This window comes from Nyctereutes procyonoides, unplaced genomic scaffold (genome assembly GCF_905146905.1).
Source record: "Nyctereutes procyonoides isolate TBG_1078 unplaced genomic scaffold, NYPRO_anot_genome, whole genome shotgun sequence".
Classification (NCBI taxonomy): Eukaryota; Metazoa; Chordata; class Mammalia; order Carnivora; family Canidae; genus Nyctereutes; species Nyctereutes procyonoides.
Window position 1 is genome coordinate 15,091,752 of NW_026575128.1, and position 10,149 is coordinate 15,101,900.

The following is a 10,149-nucleotide window of genomic DNA, read 5'->3' on the forward strand; positions in this document are numbered from 1 at the left end:
GTATTACATCATTGATAGGTTCATTGGCAAGAGGACGAAGGATGTGATGGAAGGACAGGGCTGAGAAAAAGATGTCCAGCTGTGTGTTCCGTCTTGCAGCCAGGAAGGCAGTACCCAGAAGCTGATCAGCAGTGGTAAAAGTCTACTCTGCAGACTAGTCAATTTGAGAACATGGGTTCCAAACGCCAGGTAGACCTTGGGTTTGAAAACTACTTCCAGGGGCACCTGGGTGGTTGGTCAAGTGTTGCCTTCAGCTTGGGTCATGATCCCAGGTCCTGGGATTGAGCCCCCTGTCGGGCTACCCCACCCCTCATCCCCTCCCCAGCTAGCAAGGAGTCTGGTTCTCCCCGTCCCTCTGCCCCTGACTCATGCTCTCTCTCTCTCTTAAGTAAATAAATAAAATCTTTAACCCCCCCCCCCAAAACAAAAGCAAACTCTACCTCCAGTATTTAGTAGCTGTATGACTTGGGGCAAGTTGCTTACTTTCTCTGAGCCTTAGTTTTCTCTTCTGTAAAAATGGGAATAATAATAGTACCTACTTCGCAGGGTGTTTCTGATTAAACAAAATAGTATATGCTGCAGCCTGACAAGGAGTCCAGGATTTGGCCTGTGAACCTGGGCCTGGCTCTGTGGGGTAAGGGCATACAAAGTGGGTTTCTATGTCACAAGGTGAGGGGCTAAAGTAGGACTCAGGATAACAACCACATTAGGATTACTCCTCCCTCTCTGGGGCTTGAGTCCTGGGAAGGCTCTAGAAAGGCCCTAGCATTGGTGTGGATTCTGGAGGATGGGGCCCTGGGAATAGGGTTCTGTGAGGGCTGGGGCAGCTGGGACTATCTTCTGTCCTCACCATCATGATCAGTCTCCAGGTGAGCAGCTCTAGTGCCTCCAGGCCTTTGGTCCTGCCAAAGGGGTTTCCACTGAAGGGCCCTGGGTGTGGACAGGGAACAGAAACTGGTTTCCTGATGCATCACTTCCCACCTGCTCCTGAGGGAGAGGACAGATTTCTAAAGGCCAAGTAGAGGGTGACTTAGAAAAGAAAGGGAGATCTTAGTTAGGGCATGTTGTCCTGCAAGGGTGCTGTGCTGGACCTTGATCCAGGATGCAGGTTGGGCTCTTTAAAGGCCAGACAGGGTGGGGGAGGGTAGAGGTGGTCATTGTCCTTAGTCTCCCACCTAGCTAGACTCCAGTTCCTGCAGCCCTGCTGGCCTCTGGGCTGTGACCAACGTAGGACCCCTGTCTCCTTGTGGTTAGGACCCTGTGGGACTTTCGCATGACGTTGTCCTCCCTGCCTGGCCGGGACTGCTTTCTTGCTGGGGCTAGAGGTGCTGAGGGTAGGTGCTGGAGGGTACGCAGGTCCCAGGTGTGAGGCGATGCCACTGCAGGAGTCCTCCTGCCACACCTGCCTTCCAAGAGCCTGTACAGACACATCCCTCCTGCAGCTCTCAGCCTAAGCCGGGAGGCTGGCAGAGGCCCACTCTTCTCCAAAATCCTGACCTTCACCCCAGTCCTGTCTCTCCTCTCCCAGCCCGAAAAGGTGGGGCCGGGAACTCACACCGCTCAGGTCCCACCCGTCACTGCCCTCCAGGGCCAGGTGGGTGATTATGAGCTGCTGTTTTTTAACATGACCTCTGAGGGTCACCCTTGGCTTGACATTTTACAAAGGGTGGCCTGGAAGACCTCACAGAGGAGGTGACTTTTGGATATGTATGTGTATGTGGTAAAATGCACATGACAGGAACGCCTGGGTGGCTCAGAGGTTGTGTGTCTGCCTTGGGATCAGGCCCTGATCCCGGGGTCCTGGGATCGGGCTCCTTGTGGGGAGCCTGCTTCTCCCTCTGCCTGTGTCTCTGCCTCTCTTTTGGTGTCTCTCATGAATAAATAAATAAAATCTTAAAAAAAATACACATACCATAGTAATGTTTACCTTGTTAACCATTTTTAAGTGCACAGTTCCGTTGTATTAAGTACACGCATCACCATCATCTATCCACTGAACTCTTTCCCTGTTGCCCAGATGAAACCCTGTCCCCATTAAAGAACTCTCTCCCCTCCCCCAGTCCCTGGAACCACTAGTTTACTTCTGACTACTCTGGGAGCTTCATATAAGTGAAATCATGCAGTATTTGTCTTTCTGTCCATCATTTCACCTTAAAAGGATTTAAGGTCACCAGTAATTTTCATGTTATTCAATGGACAATTTTCAGATCTCATTTCACTGACTCAAAAATATTTTATGCATTGTCTATTTTTTGAAATACTCTTGCCCTGGCTTTTAGAACATCACACCCACCTGGTTTTCCTTTGGTAGCATTCTCTCTCCTCTGCCTGTTTTTAAATGTTGGTGCTACTCAGGGCTTCGGTTATCATCTCCTTGCTAGATGATCCCCGCATGTATGTCCCACTTCCTAATCTTTATTCAACTGCTTATTTGCCATCTTGATTTGGATATCCCACTGTCACCTCAGATTCAACATGCCCAACATTGTTCCCTTTTTACTCACAGGTACTCCCATCTGAGCACCTGTCCTACTCTCTCCAGTGGTATTATTCAGAAACCTACATCATTTTTGAACCTTTCTGTTTCTCATCCCTCATCTCCAGCCAATCACCATGTCCCTGCCTATTCTATTTCCGCAACATCTCTCAACTCATTCCCTCCCTCTTCATTCCTCTGTTCCACCCAAGTGCAGGGCCTCACTGTCTCTGCATCAACTGGATACTACTAATTGCCTGGCTTTAGGTTCACCACTGTCCTAACCAGTCTCCACGTTGTAGCCAGAGTTAGCTTTGAAAAAATATAGATCAGAGCAGCGCGGGTGGCTCAATGGTTTAGCGCCGCCTTCAGCCCAGGGCCTGACCCTGGAGACCTGGGATCGAGTCCCATGTCGTCAGGCTCCCTGCATGGAGCCTGCTTCTCCCTCTGCCTGTGTCTCTGCCTCTCTCCCTCTCTCTCTCTGTGGGTCTCTCATGAGTAAATAAATAAAGTCTTTAAAAAAATAAAAATAAAATAAAAAATATAGATCGTATTATGTCACTGTCCTACTTAAAAACCTTCACTAAGCTCTGGTTGCACATAGGATAAAGACAAAAAAAGTTTCTCCTGGCTGATTAGCCACTGACAACCTTTCCAACTTTTGTTGTCATTCCTCCACACTGTAGTTTCTTGATGTTTCATGCTGCCTCCCACTCAGGACTTTGGTCTTTGCTGTTCCCTCCTGACTAGAATACCTTCTTTCTCACCCGCCTTGACCTGGTTAACACTTTATCAATCATTAGGTCTCAGATGAATTTGTTTGAGGATGTCTTCCAAGATCGTCAAGACTTATGTCTAGTGCCTCAGAATTTATTAATTAACAAATTAAGGCCTCAAGGGGCTGGTGGGTGATTATCAGACTGCAGGGTTTTTTTTTAAGATTTTATTTATTTATTCATAGAGATGCAGAGAGAGAGAGAGAGAGAGAGAGAGAGGCAGAGACAGGCAGAGGGAGAAGCAGGCTCCATGCAGGGAGCCAGATGCGGGACTCGATCCAGAGTCTCCAGGATCACGCCCCGGGCGGCAGGCGGCGCTAAACCGCTGCGCCACCGGGGCTGCCCTGCAGGTTTTAATATAACCTCTAGGTGTCACTCATGACCTCTGCTTAACAAGGATGTGGCTGGGTACCAGGATGGAGGGGCTGAGTAGGTACCCGCCTGGCCCACCCATCCAGCTGGGAGACGTTATGGGAAGCCCAGCTTCTTTCAGGTCTGACAACTACTCCATCTGTTCTGGGTCAGCTGCCTTGATAGGGTGACCAACCATCCCAGTTTTCCCAAGACTGAATTTCCAGTGCTCTCAGGATGTGGACATTTCAGACCTAAAACTGGGACAACCCTGGGCAAACCATGGCAGAGGGGCCAAAACCTCCATGTGTACATGAGACTAAGGTCTACGCCTAGCAGGAGAGCTTAGCTATAACCCAACCTGGCCAAGTTGATAACAGCAACACTACTGGTGGGGTGACCTTGCAGCCCAGTGGTTACAAGAATTTTGGGACAGAAAATATATATAGTTTTAAAATTATTATTTTATGTTATTTTTAAAGAAAATCTGAGCTTTCCCCCCCAAAGCACTGATTTTTAAAAAAGATATTATTTATTAATTTGACAGAGACAGAGAGAGAGGTTACAAGCAGGGGGAGTAGCAGGCAAAGGGAGAGGGAGAAGGAAGCTCCCAAGCAGTGCAGGGCTCAATCCCAGGACCCCGGGATTCCAGGACCATGACCCGAGCTAAAGGCAGATGCTTAACCAACTGAGCCACCCAGGTGCCCCAACTATATATACTGAGTATAAAGAGACCCACTTATATCTGACAATGCTACCATTGTTTGAGTGCCACTGGGCATAACACACTTACATATATTGTTTCTAGTCCTCACAGAAACCTCAAGAGTACAGAAGATAATTCCCCTTTTTGGGATGAGAAAATAAGACTCAGAGAGGTTAAGTGACTAGCCTAGGTCACACAACTGTTAAGTAAAATGGTGAAATTCAAAGGAGGCCCCACCATAGGCTGTTGTCCTGACACTAAGTTGTGTCCTCACTGAGGAGCCAGGGTTGTGTTTCCTAGAGTCCAGGATGAACCCAGTCAGTTCTTATTTGATTGCAAATGGACACCTGGACATGGGAGAAACACAGGTGAGGAGCCATCAGGAGCTAGCATGAGTGAGAAGGACAAGTGAGGGTTAGGAGGATCAGTGGAATTTGTAACAAGGGTCATGCTCAGCACTGTAGCTTGCCCAAAGTTTGGGCTCAGTGAATGGTTGCAATTAATGATCTAGCCAGCCACTTCCCTTTCCCAGAGATATGGTAAGGCTGAGTTTTATTTTCGCCTAGGTGGTTGTTGAGGAATTGAGCTGCTTCTGAATATTCATCAAGAGTTGGTTGTGTAGAATAACTAGCAGAGGACTACTTTGGTTGTGTAGAGGTATGGGCAGAGGCCTGGCTGGGCTGGGCAATGGTCAGAGCCCTGATGGGCACTCAGTGGTCTGGCTGCCAGATGTTTACTCCATAGGAGGGGTAATAAGACTGTGGATTCCTTTAAGAATGTAAAGTTTTCTGGCAAGACAGTGATTTGGGTTATGCCATTTCAGTTTATTTCCTTGGTGATGTCCAAAGACTTTTAGGGTGCGAAAGCTGTCCACAGATGTGCCTAGCCTCTGGACCTAGTATGGCTTGGTGCCCTGTGGCCAGGTTCTGAGCATAGCTCCACTCTGCTAATCCAAGTCATCAGAGAGCTGGAACTTTTTTTTTTAATTTTTATTTATTTATGATAGTGAGAGAGAGAGAGAGAGAGAGAGAGAGATAGAGAGAGAGGCAGAGACACAGGCAGAGGGAGAAGCAGGGTCCATGCACCGGCAGCCCGATGTGGGATTCGATCCTGGGTCTCCAGGACCGTGCCCTGGGCCAAAGGCAGGCGCCAAACCGCTGCGCCACCCAGGGATCCCAGAGAGCTGGAACTTAAGAAAGTCTTCCCCAGAGCTCTCTGCTCTTCCCTAGGTGGCCTTCCAACTTCTGCCAGAGAACTGGGCCTCATACATTGGGCATAAAGGAGGGTTGGGGAGGAGGGAAACCATCAATAGTTGCTTTGTACTTTTACTTTGTAAAATACCTCATATGTTCCAGCTTGACTAAAGGGAGGAGGACTTTGTGAAATAGTCACCGACAGCATATCATCAAATTGATATGGGACCTCTTGCCAGTAGCTCATGGAAGATAGTGACTTGGTGCAGTGGAAAGCACATGACTTTAGAATCAAACAGAATTGGGGTTCTGCTACTTTCTTGCTGGGTGATCTTGGGAAAGTTACTCGACCTTTCTGAGTCTTGATTTCTTCAATTGGTAAATAGGAATAATAATAATGTCTATGTTACAAGTTTGTTTTGAGGTCTAAATTTGTTAACCAATGTATATAAAGCTCTAAATCTGGTATAAAAATATAACATTTATTGAGGGCTTATTATGTGGCATGCCATGTGTAAGTGCTCTATAAGCATAGCATGGACTCATATAGCCCTATGGGTTGTATACCTTTTTTTAAAAGATTTTATTTATTTATTCATGAGAGACACAGGGAGAAAGAGTGGCAGAGACACAGGCAGAGGGAGAAGCAGGCTCCATGCAGGGAGCCCGACATGGGACTCGATCCCGGGGCTCCAGGATCATGCCCTGGGCTGAAAGCGGTGCTAAACCGCTGAGCCACCCAGGCTGCCCAGTTGTATACTTTCATTGCCTATGCTTTATAGTTGCAAAACTGAGACTTGAGGAGCTTGAATAACCTGCCCAAAGTCACAAAGCTGCTAAATAGCAGATCTAGGATTTGGACCCAGACGGTTTCCAGCTCAGGCATACTTAATTACCAAGCCGTGATGCCATATGGAACAGGGCTGAATAAAGAAAAGCTATTATGATCATAGTAATTTAGTATTAAGTGCTTTTTATATCCATGGTGCTAAGTGTTAATTATTAGCATATTTGGATGCAACATTTATCCTTTTTGTTCCTATTTTTTCCACAGCCATGGCAACAAAGAGCCTTGTGCTTGCTACAGCAGAGCGTCCTGCTTTTGTCCGATCCAGTCCGGTGCGTCAGTCTCTGCAAACAACAAAAGATGTGGCCACCGGCTGCCTGTCCCTGCCCCCACCAGAGGACCAAGGGAAGCTGAGGCCTTTCTGACTGGAACCAAGCTAGAAGTGCAGCAGACAGGTACAGATTGGCAGACTGGGAGCAGGGCTCACAAAAGGGAGGTCACGCTTAATAAGCCTGATTAATTTCTTTGAGTGGCAACAATGCAAAGGGACAGGGGTGAAAGGAGGGACAGTAATTCATCCTGATTCAAGGCACAGGAACGTTGCTAAAACCAACACAGGGATTTTGTGGAGATGCTGCTGGGGCCTGGAGGGATTTGATGGGGCTCAGCCTTGGGGGCAGCTGAAAGGAAACTCAGTGAGTGGCTCATGGTGACCTAGTGAAGAGGAAACCCAGAGCAGGGACAGAGCACAACCTGCTCAAGCCATGTAACCAAGACACAGATCTGACCAGGACACTTGCCTATTAATTCCCTTCCAATGGCTTCCCACCACCTAAATATGGTATAATGTAAATGAGAGTGAAACAATAAAAACTCCATTTATTTGATACTTACCATGCATAGGGTACTTTACAGAGAGGAAACTGAAGCAGATAGCTGAAGAAACCTGCCTGGTCACACAATTACTAATATACACTGAGACTCCACCCCAGTCTGCTTTCATAGGCCCTGTGTTGACCCCAGCCTAATTTGAGTACTGTTTTTAACGGTGGTTCTCTTCCATTAGACAGGAAGCGCTTCTGTAGCAGGTCCCATAACTAAATCTCTGCAATGTTAGCCCTCAGTAGATGTTGGTGATGCCGGAGCTCCTGTGTCCTTTATGCTTCTTCCTCTGAACACTCTCCATAGATGAGTTCATCCAAGCTTTTGGCTTCAATTCTCAGTTCCTGGAGGAAGACTTCATAATAGGCATTATAACGACTCCTTAACTTCAACACCACCCCAGATGATTATTCTGAGTCCATCATATTAATATTCCATCCTTCTCACCTATAATTGGCTTAAGAATGGGGATATGCTCTGGTCCTTTCTAGTGAAGCTAAGGGGACATTTGCTGGGGGGCTTCTGCTAGGTTTCTTCACTCCTAGGAGAGCCCCTGGAAACAATAATGATTCTTCTTCCTGGGAATGTTGTCAAGTCTGAATGTGGCCTGAAACTAATGCAGCCATTGTACTAACAGTGGAGGATGAAGCCAACTGCAAGGATGGCAGAGTGCAGAGCTAGAAGGAGTCTTTGTCCTTGACAGCACTCAGTCTGCCAATCCTCAGGCCACCCTAATGCTGAAATTCCTCAAACAAGGGAAATTAAATATTGTCACTGCTGAAGCCATTGAGAATGGGCTTTCTGATATTTGTAGCAGAAAGCATTCTTACTGAGACAACCAGGGCAGCATTAAGGCTTTTGTGGTTCCCTTCCTCCAGAATGATTACTTTTTAAATTATATTTCATGATTGCATTGGCATAAAGATGAATATATTAATATTGAACATTAAAACATCTTTGAAAAGTTTGTTTTTCCTTCTGATTTAAAGAAGATAATTTTTAAAAAGATTTTATTTTTTCATGAGAATACACAGAGAGAGAGGCAGAGACAGAGGCAGAGGGAGAAATAGACTCCACACAGGGAGCCTGATGTGGGACTTGATCCCAGGACCATGGAGCTGAAGGCGGACGCTCAATCGATGAGCCATCCAGGTGCCCCTGATTTAAAGAAGATGAAAGCATTTTTTATGGATCCCTAAAAATATTGGAGAACTAATGTGCCTAGTGTGCATAGTAGATAGAATGGCCCTGGATAAAACTCCCAAATAGCCATCTCCAGTCCATACCTCCTTTTTGACCTTCAAACCTTCATATCTAACTGCTTATTGGATAGTTCCAGTGGGTGTCTTACCTCAAATTTAACCTACCTATGGCTGCACACATAATTTTGCATATACCTTCCTTTGTCTAGGGTCCCCTATCTGAAGGAACTATTCACCACCCAGATAGTTGCACCAGTCAGAAACCTGGGTCCTCAACCTCTCTCACCCCATGCTTCCTTCTGAAATGGCTCTTAAAAGCATTTACTTGCTTCCATTTCCACTCTTATCTCCACTGCTATTGTCCATGTTACCAGCATCTCTTGCCTAGATTACTGCCATGGATCCTAATGGTCTCCCGGCATCTCATCATCCCTGTAATCTTTTATCTACATTGTTCTCAGAAAGATCTTTTCAAATTGCAAACCGATCCCGTTACCTCCCTGGTTAAAACCTGCTGATGGCTCCTGTTGCTCTTGTGACAGAGACCCAAACCTTTAGCTAGGCTTCTGTGGCCCTGTCTAGCCTGGCCCCTGCCTCATTTTGCTTTTCTCTCTTACTCTGTGGTCAGCCACATGTTTTTCCCTTAGCTCCTCAAACACAAAGGCTCTCCCGCCGTGGGATCTTCACACATGCTATTCTTCCATTTTCTACTGCTCCTTCAGTTTAAATAAACTTTTCCAAGGAAGCCTTCATTTTCACTCTCTCTCTGACTCTCCAGTCTATCTATGGGCATTGGGCAAGTTTCTTAACTGCCTGATCTTCTGTTTTCTCATCTGTAAAATGAAGATGGTAATAATGCCTAACTCATAGCTTTGTTGTGAGGATTAAATAGAATGATGAATGAGAAGCACTGTGAGGTCATACTGGTGCTGTCTTCTGCTTGGGCAATTGTCCTTCTCTCTGCCTGTCTTTCTAGATGGGAAAAGTAGTGGAGAGATACCCCCACCCATCCCTGCACCGCCAATTCTATGTGGGAATCTTGGGGTAATACAGGCCCTAAAATGTGAGGGTTTTGAGGAAGAGCATCTACACAAGGACACTCAAAAACTTCTAAGTGACTTGAGTGAAACCAAGGAGCTAATTGTGCCAAGGAGTCATTGACAATGCCTGGATTGGGCAAGAGGTACTCAGAGAGAGGGAGAGATCAAGAGAACCTACAAAGGTCAGGGAGAGAGCGGAGGTCAGCAGGAGCACATCACATTTCTATCAAATCTCCAAATGGCCTGTAACCTCTAGAACAAAAGAACTTGGCTGCAATGGGGTCTGTATGTCAGGCAAACCTTGGCTTCCATCCCCACCCTATCATGTATGGGTTGTAGGATCAGGAAAGTCACTTTACTTCTCTGTGCCTCAGTTTCCTTATCTATAAAATGAAGTTAATGAGCTTATTTTGTAAGGTTGGTAGGAGGATTAAATAGAACTGTATTAGTTTGCTCAGTCTGCCATGATAAAGTACTATACCGGCTACCTTGATTTATTTATTGTACTTTGCTTTATCATGCTTTGTAGATACTTTTTTTTTTTTTTACAGATTGAAGGTTTGTGGGAACTCTGTTGAGCAAATCTATTGACTCCATTTCTCTAACAACATTTGCTCTCAGGGCACCTGGGTGGCTCAGTTAAGCTTCCAACTCTTGATTTCAGCTCAGATCGTGATTTGGGTCTGTGAGATCAAGCCCTGTGTTAGGCTCTGCCCTGAGCGCTATGTAGCCTGCT